The sequence below is a fragment of the Sciurus vulgaris genome, assembly GCF_902686455.1.
Source record: "Sciurus vulgaris genome assembly, chromosome: 5".
In the NCBI taxonomy this organism is placed as follows: Eukaryota; Metazoa; Chordata; class Mammalia; order Rodentia; family Sciuridae; genus Sciurus; species Sciurus vulgaris.
Window position 1 is genome coordinate 138680712 of NC_136465.1, and position 14770 is coordinate 138695481.

Sequence of the window (14770 nt, forward strand, 5' to 3'; positions counted from 1 at the left end):
GAACTCAGAGGCCCTTAACCACTAAACTATATCCCCATCCCTTTAAAAAAAAAAAAAAAAAAAAGAGAGAGAGACAGGCTCTTGCTAAATTGCTAAGGCTAGCTTTGAATTTGCCTGCTGCAGCCTCACAAGTCCCTGAGATTACAGGTGTGCTCTACCATGCCTGGCTTCCATTTACTTTTAGATCACTCATATTGAATATTGGTATTTGTGGACAGCATGTGCTTGTCTTTGTTATTCAGTTTTTACTCTTAGTTTGTATGATTAGACCATTCACATTAAATGTAATTACTGATATTGTTGGATTTAGGTTTATTATTTTATTCCCATTTGTATTTTGTTTTATCTTTCTTGCAGACTTTTGGATTATTCAAATCTTTCAGTATTTTAATTTAGCACTGACTTTTTTTTTTTCACTATCAATATTGCAGCTTTTTGGGGGTCTGTTTTAGATTATAGCTGATTTGGGCAGTCTACTTAGAATCTGTATAAGATGTACAGGTTGAGTATCCCTTTTCAAAATACTTGGGACCAGAACCAGACAGGGCCTTGCCAAGTTGTTAGGGCCTTGCTAAGGACTAGTTTGGATTTTATGGGTTTTGGAATATTTACCTAGACTTTTTTGGTTGAAAATCTTCAAAGGAGCATTTCAGATTTTGAATTTTCAGATTAGAGATACTCAATCTGCAATTCTTACTCTTCTCTATCCAGTGTTAGAATCTTTGCTTTCAAATAACATAGATATTTTTAAAAACTTTCAGAAAAAAATTATTTCTTTTGCTCTTCATTTCTGATGAAGACATTCTTTAAGTCTTTGTCTTATCACAGGTCTGCTGATGACAAATTCTATTTACTTTCCTTTGTCTAACAATGTATTTATTTTTACTTTATTCCTAAATACATTTTTGCTAAATAGAATCTTGGGTTGAGAATTGAGAGTTGCTTCAGTACTTTAAAAGTGTTGTATTTTCTACTGCCCTCCATGATTTCTTATGAGAAATCAGTAGTAATTGGGATTCTTTTTTTTCTCTGACTGCTTTCAGCAAGTTGATTGAGATATGTCTGGATAAGTATGGCTTTGAGTTTATCTTCTTTGGGTTTATTTGACTCGTTGAATCTGTAAACTAATATGGTTCAACAAACTTGGGAGACTTTCAGCCATTACTCCTTCAAATTTTTTTTTTTTTTTCTTCCCCACACAAGTATCATTCTCCTCTTCTGGGGATTTAATTACACAAATTTGACCTTCTGATATTGTTCCACATGTCTGAGATTCTGTTCATGTGTTTTTTAATATTTTAGTTGCAGATGGACATAATACCTTTATTTTGTTTATTTAGTTTTATGTGGTGCTGGGAATTGAACCCAGTGGCTCAGGTGTGCTAGGCAAATGCTCTACCACTAAGCTACAACCCCTCCAGCCCCCAGTTCATGTATTATTGAAAGTCATTGTTCTCCCTTTTCTTCAGGCTAGATAACTTGTATTATCTTCAAGTTCACTGACAACTTTGTATTTTAATCAGCTATTGATTCGTGGAATTTTAAAGCTGTGATATTGGTGTTTGGGGATTGGGTCAAAATAAGGAAAGTAAAACTAGTATACTTCTTTTTTTGTGGTCTCTTTGCATCTTTTGAGAAGCTTCTTTTATCAATTTATTGCAAGAATAGGTACATGTTTACCCTTGCTATAACTGCTGTTTTAAAATCTTTGTTAATTTTAACATTAGGGTCATCTTGGGACCCTGTTGTTTGTTGTTTTCCTTGTAAATTGGTCAGATTTTTCTTGTTCTTTGATTGTTCAGATTATATCCTGGATTTTTTGAATATTAGGTTATGAGACTCAAACTCTTGTTAAAACTCTCTGGAGAATGTTTTCTTTAAAAATTGTCAAGTTACCAACCCATTTAGGTTCACACCACTTGAGTGGGTGGTTTAGTGAGTGTCAGTTTGATTTTCAAAGACTTCACTGTGCTGTTTTGGGTCTACTTTATACATTGACCTCTCTGGGCTTTGCTCAGGTCTTGGATGGGGTTTTTGATCAAATCTCCATTCTTTAAGCCTTCGCTGGCTTTCAGCATGTCTGAAACACAGGTGCGCAGGCTGGGGAGCGCTTGGGACTTGGGTTACTTTATGCACAACCTTAGAGGATCTGTAGCCCTGTCCTCACTGGATTTTCCCCAGAACTTTCTGACCTGTAGGGTTCTGCTTTACTGTGTGTCTCATTTCAGCACTGGGTGTTGAATTCTGCCCACCTGAGGCTGCCCTTGGCATAAAGCAGCCAGAGCAGGTGGGCAGGGGTGGTGGTAAAGGGAAATGCTGAGCCTCAGTCCAATTGAGTTATTTCCCTCGTGTCTTTGAATGAAGATGGGTTTTCAGATTTTAATGCCTCTGTCACAGTGAAACTCTGTGACTGTACATGGCCTCTGAACAAAACTGGAGCAAAACTTGAGGGGGAAGTGAAAGAAAGGGGAGATTCTCTCCATAGTTTTCTGTTTTGCAAAGGTTCATTCCCCACATCTTCTGGGAGGAAGGGTATTTTTTTCTGTTGTCTTCCAGGACTAAGGCCCACCCCTGGGTCAAAGCGGGACTGTAAGGGAGAAAAATCCAGGTAACTACCCTGAACGAGTTCTGTAAACTTGGACTTTTCTTCCTCATTCACTCTTTCTTGTTTACATTTTAGAGTTCTCAAATAGTTTCATTTTGTTATCCCCTGATCCCAGAATATTTAGTAATAATAAGTGGGAGAAGAGGATCAGAGTTTCGTGGGCTGATTTGGTGTTGGCTTGCATCAGAAGTACCATGGTAAGGCTGAATGAAAGGCTATTTGAGGGCACATAGAGTAATCTTAGTGGATCAGGGATTCTTTCTTGGAGGTGGGGAGAATTTCAGGTGTTTATGCTGCTGAGATAAAATTGGGATACTAAAAAGTCTTTTGTGCTTTAAGATAATGGGTATTTAGCTCTTGGCATTGGGTTTCCAAATATATGCTTACTATCCGTATACTCTTATACTCTAAAAATCTGTCCTTTTTCTTTCTGGCATTGAGAGTTAGCAGCATGCAGCATTCAAATAACTTTTTAAAATCTGTGATGAAAAGCTGAAGGTGTGTTCATGCTGAGCACCCAGCTTTATGCCCTTCCTCTTTGTATCCTTTCACTAAGTGGGAATAGTGTTTGCCATCAACATTTGCCAAGAGCAGTTGCCAGGAGTATTATAGGAGGCGTGTTAAGATGAGGTTACATGCCGCCAAGGTATCTCTGGCAATTGACAAATTGTAGTTCAAATGACTCAGGGGCAGAAGGAGGAACTTTGGTCAGCAGTTTTGAAAAGAGGAAGTGTTGTCTCTAGAGCAATGATTTGTTAAAGCATGCTGTTTTCCCATTTTGGAGCTGGTCCTAGAAGTTGTGCATGTTCTATTTCTCTTCTAGCTGGGTGAATGACACTCTGTAGCACTTCAGCAAATTGGGGTGAGTCTCTTGGATCTAGTCCCTTGGTTATTTCCAATTAATTACAAATGCCATGTTGGCTACCACATTCTGCCCTTGAATCATACAAACACAGGAGGAATCACATCATAAGCAAGAGGATACTGGTTTTGTGCATCACTTGAAAAATAGTTTGTTAAAATATTTTTTTGAGGAGGATACACTTAAATAATTGTGCTGTTTATTTCATGATGTAGTTAGAAGTACTCTAGATTTTAGATCCAGAATGTTCCTGTTAAGGGTCTGTGTAACTTTGATAAGTAAATCAACTCTGTGACTCAGGTTCCTAATATGTGAGGTGAAACAGAATGAATTACTTAAGAATTAATATAGGTGCTTTTTGACTTATAATGGAATATGTTCCAATAATCCCATTGTAATTTTAAAATATAAGATGAAAATGCATTTAATATACATCATAGTTTAGCAACATAGTGCACTATAAAGTATTGGTTGTTGGCTCTAAGGATTGTGACTAATAGGGAATTGCCCAGCACTGCAGAAGTATCTTACCACATATTGCTAGTCCAGGAAAAGATGAAAATTCAAAATTTGAAATGGTTTCTCTTGAATGCCTGCTGCTTTCTCACCACCATAAAGTTAAAAAGGAAACTTAAGTCGAATCAACATCAAGTAGGGATGTCTGTATACATGAAGCATATTAAACAGTACCTGGCATGAGAAAAAGCTCAAGGACTACTAGAAATCATTAAAAATTAATCATCCCTGAGTTACATGGCATCAAAGAGAATAGCAGATAGACATAGGCACGAGCAGGGCTTTTTGATTAAGGCCTGCATAGCCATTAAGGAGTGGTTGGTTGGGGGTGTTGTTTGTAGAAATGAAAAGAAAACTTGATTCTGACAGCAATTTTTGTCCACTACTCTCATCTAGGTTTTCTTCTACACTTTTCCTGCTCTATATCTCAGGAGTGCTCTATTTCCCCTCTAAAATATCTCATTTGTTTATCAGATAATAATCCTATAAGTTAATTAAAATCACACTTGAGATTTTGTAGTCCAGTGGATGCCTTTGGTAGCATTTTTGAGTCTCAAATAATTTTTATAAATACAACTTGTTCAACTAAGTCAGTTATTTTGCACAATCCTTTATGTGGTTTTTCTTTGGAGTGCTTTTTGCTCTTTGCTTGAACTGTTTTATAAGGCTCTCCCTTTGTTTATGTCATTGCTTTGAGATGGGCTTTGTCTCTTCCCCATGTCTTACCAACTGAAGGATAATTTTTCTTGCTAATGAAATGAAAGACTTTAAGTAAATTTAATTTGGTTTCTATGTCGTCTAATGTTCACATACCAGAAGTGAGTGAATTGAAGATTCAAGGGCAATTGTTGCATACAGTGTACAGTTTTAAAACATTATAAAGCATAATTCCAATTTGGTATTTTTTTTTTCCCCCCTTTGGCAGTGCTGGTGTTTGATCCAGGGCTTTGCAAGTGCTAGGTAAGTGCTCAGCCTCTGAGCTTCATCCCACCCTCTCATTTGGTGAAAGTTGACTGCAATTCTAATTTCTACAAATGGTCTTTAAAGTTGCTAAGTTAGGCCCTTTTCTGTTTTTTTTTTTTTTTTTAACCTGTGTGCTGTGTATTCTGTTCTAAATGTATGATAAAATTTCAAATGTCTGTCTCATTATATATGTTGTACAAATTAAAAGGATAGATATTTTTTTCTAACACAGTACTGGGGTTTGAACCTAGGACCTCACACATGCCAGGCAGGTACATTACCACTGAGCTATACCCCAGCTCTATTTTTAACTTTATTTTGTGATGGAATCTTGCTAAATTGCCAAGACAGGCCTAGCCTCCTGAGTGGCTGGGATTACAGGTATGTGCCACTATGCCCAGCTAAAAAGAACTCCATTTAGAGAAGCTAGGAAATGTGTCCTTTGGTTGGCTTAAAATCATCTCATGTCAGTTAACACTAAGCCTTCCCATAACATGTGGAAAATTTCACTTGAAGTAGAAAACGATGTTTAGTAAGGTGAAAACATTCTGTAGCAATCACTCGGGACACTTTTTAGCAAGGGGCCATTGAGTAGATGTCATGCAGTCTCATGCTTACTTTGTTTATGAAATTTACTATTTATAAATATATTTTCTGAATGTTTTCAGATACTTTACTCTTAAATATAAATATAATACTCTGCTGTGTTGTCTTTGGTAATTCCTTTCTATCAAGGCCCTTAATTTTGTACTTCTTTTGTTGATCTTGCAGCTTTGAATGGGCTTGTTTTGAAGGATCCTTGGTTCTTCCAGATTTTCCTTATCTCTCCTTCCATCCCCAATATAGATAATTGTTACTGAGTTGTAAGATTTCAAATGGGCAGTTACACTTGAGTGTTTTGTTTTGCTCTTTTATTTTTCTTAAAAAAGAAGTTAAGTGTCTGTTCTGTACTAGCCAAATATATACTGAAAAAGGTTCCTGCTTTTGAGTTAGATGTTTGTAAAGGGAGCATTCTGTTTATGGGGTAAGTGTCATGGTAAGTGCATGGATAGGGTGTGCTGTGGGATCTCACAGAAGAGGTTTATAGGTAGTCAGGCTGGTTGGTCAGGAGAGGCTCCCTAAATGAGCTTCATCTAAGAGAATTTAGCTAGAAGAAGGCGCTGGATGAATTTAAGATTCAAGGCAGAACTCCAGCCAATGGGAAGAATTTTACGACTGTGTATGTGGTGTCACCAAAGGATATAGTCATTTCTCCAATAACAGTCCTAAAGTAATCACTAATGAGGAAAAAAGAGAATACCACAGCAAAAATGCTAGGCTTATAGGGGGAAAAAGGTTGGGCCAAAATAATACAAAAAATTATCAGTGACACCTAAGTGGTGGGGGAGGTAGGAATCTAATAAACATGACACCATAATTATACATTGAAAGATTAAGAAGTGGGTAAATACAACAATGACTATGGAACATTATCTTTAAAAATGTCTGAAGTTTGTGGAAGTCAGTGTCAGGGACTGTAGCTTAGGAATTGTGAAGTGGCAGAAGTGGGTTATAAGAAATTGAAATGAAAATCGTAAAACCAGGTGTGGATGGGTATGACTCACAACGCAGCAGCTAAGGTAGCTGGTAGATGTTGAGGTATGTGTGTGTGTGTGTGTGTGTGTGTGTGTGTGTGTGTGTGTGTGTGTGTGTGCTTAGTTTTTTTGTGTGTTCATATGTGGTTTGGTTCAGTTGGGTCCAATTCTTTGTCCACCTCAATGTTTCCCAAAGATGAAATTGCTTATGAACAAGTGAGAAATTTGTGCTTAAAGTGTTTTCCTTATAATTCTGTTAGAACAAACTTGTGTTTTCAAAACAGGTGTTAATAACAGACTTGACTGATATATTGTATTGTTGCAAGGTAATAAGGGAGGTGGGGGTTTGTTGGAAATGAGTTAGGGTGGGGTAACAGGATGAGGATTCCATTCCTATCTCCAGCATCCTTTTCATACTTGGCTGCGTCAAAATGTCATTATGCTTTGTTAAACCTCTAGCAAGTCCATTTGATCCTCTTGGACCATTCTGGGCTTCCTGTCAATTCTGTTCTTTTCAACATTCCTCTGGCACCCTATTGGGAATTTTCACCATGCTCATAGCATCTGTTTCTGACCCTTGTTGATCTTCAGATTTGCCCTATTTGTTGTCTGAGGCTTGTCTTTTCCTTTGCCTTTCCATCATCTTTGAAGTTTTTTCTGCATTAATGTAGGAGCTGTTAAGAACCCAGTTTTGTGCTACAATTGCTTTGCAAACGCTGCCTTATCTCTAATGGCTACCTTGCTGCCCTTTGGTTTCTAAACAAACAGCTTGCTCTTATATTTCATATGTAACGGCTGGTATATTTAGGTGTAAGAGATCATGCTTTTTGAAATCTTATCCTGCAGTATTCACTGTTCAAATTTGTGCTTAGCAATTAAAATTCAGTAAACAAGTGGGGTGTGGTGGCACATGCCTGTTAACGCAGTGTCTCAGGAGGCTGAGACAGAGGATGGCAAGTTCAAGGCCAGCTTTAGTAACTTAGTGAAACCTTGTCTCAAATGAAAATGAATAAATAAAAAGGCTGGGGATGTGGCTCATTGGTAAATTGCCCTTGGGTTAAATTCCCAGTATTAAAAATATATATATAATTGGAACCGAAGGGAATGAGGAGTTCTTCTAGATTGCTTATCTATTCAGGAAAATAAGGCATTACATATCTCTCAATTGATGATCATCCAATAGCTGCCAGTATTTCCTAAACATGTTGTCGAATGTCAGGTATAGTGCTACTTTCTTGGTATCTGATTTATCTCATTTAGTCTTCATAATGAAGTAGGTGATAATATTATCTTTGTTTTACACATGGAGAAACTGAGAGTCAAAGTTAAATGACTTGTCTAAGGTCACATGAGTTCAAACTCACAAGATGTAGCATCCTTAGAACCCAGGTGGTGTGATTCAGAGTCTGCATTTTTAACCATAATTGAAATAGTTTACTTCGAACTCTATTAAAGGCATCTTGAGGCTGTTTGGGAAAGTAGCCAGACATCAGTGTGAAGGGCCATGATATTGGGGTAGTTTTCAAATTAGATCTATACCTCCAATGTACATGCTGGGGTGGGAGCAGGGGCATGAGTGTCATGTGACTATGAGAATGTGCTCAAATAGAAAACATGACAAGACATGACTATACGTAAGTTAGCCATTTGATTCTGTGGCTATAAGCACAATAATCAGGATGGAAATTGAGGAAGCTCCAGCTCCATCATAAGGAGAGGTCCCAACCATCAGGTTTTTCCCTTCAATATCTGTTCCTCTGCTGGTGGCTTTTGATGATGGACATTATGACATCAATGGGAGCATTGAGATCTGCTTTCTATTAAGCACCTGTGTTTCTGACCAGATGTTTGGCCTTAAATAATTACGGATGGATAAGATTAGATAACAAGCATAATGTGTAATCTTTGACAGTTTAATGTCCTTCCTGGTATAATTTTTCATTTGTTGCAATTCTGCAAGGTAGGCAAGGAAACTTACTTATTTAATACTTATTTAAAACTTATTTAATAGGTGAGGAAGTGGAGATTCTGAAAAAGGTAATGGACTTGCCCAGGGTCACAACTAGTAAATGATAAAGCCGTAATTTGAAATACAATCTCATGTATCTTATTCCAGGGGGTTTTCTTGCTCCGCCATGTTCTTCCTACTGTAAGAGACTGTTTCATGTACAGGCAGTAGCTGTTTCCACAGCCTCTCTTCTTGGTGGTATTTGATACCTCTCATTCTCTGTGACTGGAGGTCTGAGATCTGAGGACTTCGAAATCATGTCAAGAAAGCCTATTTTCTTTGGAGGTGTGTGGATAGAAAGTGGCAAGTCCTTGTATACAGTATTTGTGAAGAATTTCCCATTGAATGTCTTCTGGTGAGAGGGACTGAGCTCTTGTCTGTGTGAAAGGGGAAGAGAGATTTGAGTTTGGCTTTTAATAGAGAGGACTCGACACAGGATTCAACTATGAATTGTGTTGGGCCTAAGGGAAATCAAAGTTTCCTGAGCAAATAGAACACTCCTTTTCTACTTCTGCCTTATGGGCTTTAAGGTTTGGTTGCAGAATGATGGATTCTTATAGTGGACATGCTCAATCCTTATTAGTTTCTTTTCTGAGACCAAGGCACCTGTCTCATTGCTGTGTCCTCAGCTCAGAGAAGGCCCTCAGATAATTGACAGGTAAGTTAATTAATGTTGGCTTTATTCTGTGGGTCAGTACCTTGGCCACTAGGTTAGTATGGTACAGGGGTCAAAGCAAGACTTGGCAATCAGATGTATCTACATGTTATTCCTAATTATTACTTCCTGTCTCTACTTTTATTATAGATAATAGTTCACAATCATGATACTCTGCATACAGAGAATTTAGCATGGTTTTTAACACAGGAAGTGTGATGTCAGTGTAAGCTTTTGTCATCAGCATCAGTAGGGTTCCTTTGAACTTCTACACTTGTCATAGGTTGGTGTGAAAATCTGATAATGTCTGCTTCTTTTTCATCTCTAAATCAAGATGCAGTCTTTAGTATTTTGGTGCCTCTCCAATCCAGAACTTATCAAATTGCTTTGCAAATTTGCTCTGACTTCAACTCATCATCTGGTCAGTTTGGGTTGAAGCCTTGGATATCAATTAAACTTTCCCCCATGGTATCTATGTTTATCTTAACAAATTTTTTGGACAGAACATTGTTTTGATTCCAGACTGGGCAGCTCAGCCCAAGCAAAGACCCTTGTTTGATTGTTCCTTCAGTCATTCTTCATCCTTTACATAAGTGTAGGTCAGAGTTTAGCCACTTGGGCACAATAGCCACCCTGGATTGATAATTCTTTACTATGGGAGGCTGTCCTATGCTTTATAGGATGTTTGGTAGCATCATGGGCTCTATCTGCTCTAGGTCAGGAACATTCTCCCCCTCCCACTTTGGACACCACAAAATATCCCAAGTTGTACAAAATGTTTCCTGGTGTACAAAATGTTTCCTGGTGGACAAAATTACCACTAGTTTCTCTGCTGGATATTGCCTCCTCTCAACTAATGATTGACTTTTCTCATTTATTTCTTCTTTCTCACTGTCATTCATTCTCTCAGCTCAGTCCCTTTCTCTCTTGCACTGACAACACCCATTTTCTCAGGTTGAAGTAATTACTAAATGCTCTGTGTAAGGGCAAAGGTTTAGAATCAAAGTTATTTTAAAAGTGCTCAGTGATTATAACAATCTCTGGGGCTATAACAACCCTCAGGAACTTGAAGTCCCAACTATTTTTTGCTCTTCTTCAAATTGTTGAAGGAAGGATTGGGTTTTGTCAAAATTGTGAGGCTGGTGAAATTTGTCTTACTTTTTACTCTTTCTCCCTGTAATTCCTCCTGTTTCCTGATGCTTTCTTTCAAAAACTTCAATTTGTTTACTTGTTTGTTCTCTATAATACAAAACATTTCCCTTTCAAAACTTACTACATAAGGAGTCCCTTATGTCTTAGATTTCAGTTAATTTTTGGTTGGGCCAAGCCATCAATCTAACTTACTTGCAACTGGAAATATTTCATAGGATTTACTGTTTTCTCTTACAATTTGTGTTTTGTGAAAATAAAGCCTCATAACTTAAAGGAGTAAGTCTTATGGGTTGCACTAAAATGAATGAATAATTTTCAACAGATGGGCAAAATGGTTTTAGACTGAGTCTTCCTTACAACTCATAAGTCATGTGTCCCACACAACCCCTTTATCAACATCTATTTCAAGTCTTTAGAAATGGAGATCACCCTGTATTTTTGGCATCTTTGCAGTTCCTTGATGCTTTCCCCAGTTGGGTCTAATCATCTCTTCTAATTGTACTGATTGTACTGATTTTCTGATTGGTGTCAATGTGATAACCCTCCCCCCATATTAATAGTACTTGAGTAGATAAATAAGTGGAGCAAAAGAATATGGCATGCATGGATGGAAGCGACTGGAGATGGAATCTTAAGTTTTAGAATTGTGTGTGTAAATTATATAAGAGCCCTTGTAGAGGGCAGTGTATAGTTCTAGTTGTGGGAAAGAGTTAATTCTTTCTGAATATAGAAATAACTTTATAAGAGAAAAACAGCTGGGAAAAAACACATGGCAGAGACAAATACATTATAGAAAGGAAGATGTAGGGAAAGGTTAGGAAAGCTGTAGAAAAACATTTGAAGCCCTGCATTTAAGAAGAGAGCTTTTAGGATTTATGATGTATAAAATGAGAGTATTGGCTCACTCCCTTCCAAGTCCAAGAATCTGTTATTATTGGATGACATTCTTGAGAATATTTCTTTATATAATATCCCTTAAGCCCCCTACAATGTAAGAATTCCAATTAATCTTATTGTGTTAGCTTTCTATCACTGTGACAAAATACCTGAGAAAATCAACTTGAAGGAGGAAAGATATATTTTGACTCATGGTTTCAGAGGTTTTGGTTCATGTCACTTGGCCGTGTTGATTCTGGGCATGTGATAAGGTCGAACATCATGACAAGGAAGATGTGTTAGAGCCAAGTTGCTCTCATAGTGTCAGGAAGTGGAGAAAAAGGGGAAGGGTCTGGGGATAAGGTATAATCTTCAAGGACATGCCTCAGTACCCTGTTTCCTTCCAACTGGGTCCCACCTTCTAAGGTTTCTGCTGCTTCCCAACAGCGCCACCAACTGGGGAGAAAGCCTTCAGCATATGAGCTTTTGGAGGATATTACAGATCCAATCTGAACACTCATGAGAGTATTCTAAATAACAAATTCACTTTTGAATCTAACTCAAATGCAAGTAAGCCATGGATATAAAATACACTCAAGCATGAAAGAGGAGTTGAAAATATGCCCAAATCTTTGTCTGAAGTAACTCTCACTCTTTACAGATATTCCTTTATGTCCCATGATGTTCACTGCCATGAAGTACAAGGAGGAGAATCCTCCAGTCCCCATTCTGATGTTAAATAACAAATACTGCTTTTCAGCTTTTTATTTTTGTATCAGGAATTGAATCCAGGGACATTTAACTCTGAGCCACATCCCCAGCCTTTTGTATTTTTATTTATTTATTTTTTCCTTTTGAGACAGGGTCTCACTAAGTTGCTTAGGGCCTGGCTCAGTTGCTGAGACTGACTTTGCAATCCTCCTGCCTCAGCCTCCCAACCTGGGACTACAGGCATGCACCACCATGCTCAGCTGCTTTTCAGCTTCTGAAGAATTCAGGGTATCAATATTCTGCTTAAATATTTCTAATATTTGTAGGGGATCATCTTCAGGAACATGTCAAGAGAACCAACACAGACAGTCAAAACAGGCATTCCAATCACAGATAGAATGTAACACTTAAATAAGCAAATCTTCAACAGGCCTTTATGAAGCTCCTATCATATGCAAAGCATCTCTTTATGTGCTAGGGCTGATAAAACAAAAGGGAAACATACCATCTAAAACAACAGCAGTCATTTCCAAATTATAGTTTGCCTTCTCAGTTTACAAAAGCCTGGTGATTTAGAATGGAGCCAACACACAATACCAGAGGCCCACTGCCTTGGAATACAAATGGCCTGTGAGGGCCCTTTGCTCGGGACAACTCTCCACATGTGGTCAGCTGCAGAGGAATGAACTGGGGGTAGAGGATGGGCTGCTGCAAGAAACAGACATCCTGCAGTTTTGGGAAATGGTACTTCCACATAGAGGAGGGACCCAGGATGCCTCTGGATTCATTTTCTAGATTCTGGGAACACTCTGCCACATTTAAACTCCTCTGGAAGATGAGTTCTGGACTCATGATATATTTAGGAAATGCAGAAAACTCTACTGGAAGTGATGCCATTCTTGGATCTTTTATGTAGCTTGACATTCTACACAAACCACAATGAAATTTTGGGCGAGGGTGCAAGCTTTGTTTTCATGTAGGGCTCTCCTACCTACAACTAATTTACCAGCATGCTTTTCTAGGTTGTTGAAGATGAACTCCACTCTCCTCAGTCTTCTCCAGAGACATTCTGGGTACCATAAGTAGCCCAAGGTTGGAGAGAGGTACAGGGAGGAGGGCTGGAGGTAGGTTGTTATTGATGATTTAACAAAGTCCTGTCCTAATAGTAAAATGCCTAACTGATAAAGAGATTCAGTTGTACCTCTGATTTGAATCTGTCTTTGACTTTGGACTTGTCACATTTCTTTTATGGGATTCACATTCTCATATAGAGGAAACTGAGTTAGATAATCTCTAAAGTTCTCAGTCAATCAAAGTCGCTCCAAGTTTCTAATCTAATCAAAGAAGATAGTCTCAAATATTATGCTGTCTTGTAATTTCTCTTTTGAAAAATAGAATTGATTTTAATGTCATCGCATAGGGTCCTAGTGAATTTAATTCTGGGTGCAAAATTCCTATTTGCAATTGAAGAGGGAAGATCAAGATGGGAGGTCTTTCAAGAATGAGATATGCAATTAGTTCACCTACAAAGATCAAGATGGATTAGTCAGTTTACCTATAGCATCATAGAAAAACAGTAGCAATAAAATAGAAGAGAGTTGATTAATTTATTACTCTTACTGTTTGAGCTAACAAAGGTATAGGATCTCAGTTGCCAGGTGCCATTTATTGTCTTGTCATTCTCACCTCAACCTTAAGGAAAATACAAGCAAGAGCAGAGACCCATTCCCAAGTGACAGATAAATGGGTAACTTCAAGCAGTTATTATTTCTAGGTACAAACGAAAGGGTAAAAATGAGAGATGGTATCTATGTTTAGAATGCAAGACTAGCTTGAGAATATACTGTCCAGAAAGATGATTATGTATAAATTATATATTCTGACTGAATTTGTTGTTTGCTGGTGTTTGATTTAGACATATCTCTTTTACAAGAAAAATAGAAGATAAGTACACATTGCTGTTAGCATCAAAGAGGCAATCCAACTCTAAAGAAAGTGCTGGAATTTTTAAAATATTATCTCCAAATCTGTCAGGGATGTAAATTATGTTTGCAGAACTTCTTTTATTGTGGCAGTATTATAAGCAGAAAAAATATAGGAGCATTTTCAGATCCCAAGTGGAGTATGTCTGACTGGCACTGATTTGCCTGATTTTGATTTACAAAGCAAGAGCAAAATTATGAAAGGGGTGTTGGTATCGTCCCACCTAATCTGTCATTTTGTCAAGATACATACAATTTCATGTTCTTTCAGCAAAGTCTTTTTCCCTTCTTTCCTACTTAGAAAAATAAATGCACATGCTAACATTTTTAGAAAGCACCAGAGTTTATTGTATTTAGAGTCATGAAGGATCTATTTACACTAAATGAGAGTTTCCAGAACAGTGAAAATTCCACATTAGAAATATGGGAATTTCATTTTGGGCTAAACATTCTTTTAAAAACTTTATAACTCACAAGGACCCATTAAAATTATATCATTTGCGTTTATTCTCCTGTCTTCATGATGCTGTAAACTTCATACTGGAATTTTGATTTTTTTTTCTTTTCTTATCAGAATTTCTAAACCTTTATTGATATTTAAAAACAACAGTTACTTCTGACTCAGTACATGGATTTCATTTTTGAGAAACATTTCTGTTAGTCAGCTTTTTCATCACTGGGACCAAAATATCCAACAAGAACAACTTAAAGGAAGGAAAGTTTATTTTGGCTTTAAGTTCTAGAGGTTTAGTCCATGGTTGGCTGACACCATTGCACTGGGCCCAAGGTGAGGAAGAACGTCATGGCGGAGGAGTGTGTTGGAGGGAAGCTGCTTACCTCTTGATTGGAAGGGGAGAAAGAAAAAG

General features: G+C 37.6%; 1 long non-coding RNA gene across 1 annotated transcript in view; it reads left to right on the forward strand.

Moving 5' to 3' along the window:
• Nucleotides 1-7222, forward strand: part of LOC306662649 — a 45233-nt gene extending 38011 nt beyond the window's left edge. The window contains exons 2-3 of the long non-coding RNA XR_013764171.1: nucleotides 4909-6610; nucleotides 6645-7222. This is a non-coding gene — a long non-coding RNA (uncharacterized lncRNA). The remainder of the gene's footprint in view (nucleotides 1-4908; nucleotides 6611-6644) is intronic.
• The last annotated feature ends 7548 nt before the right edge of the window (nucleotides 7223-14770 follow it).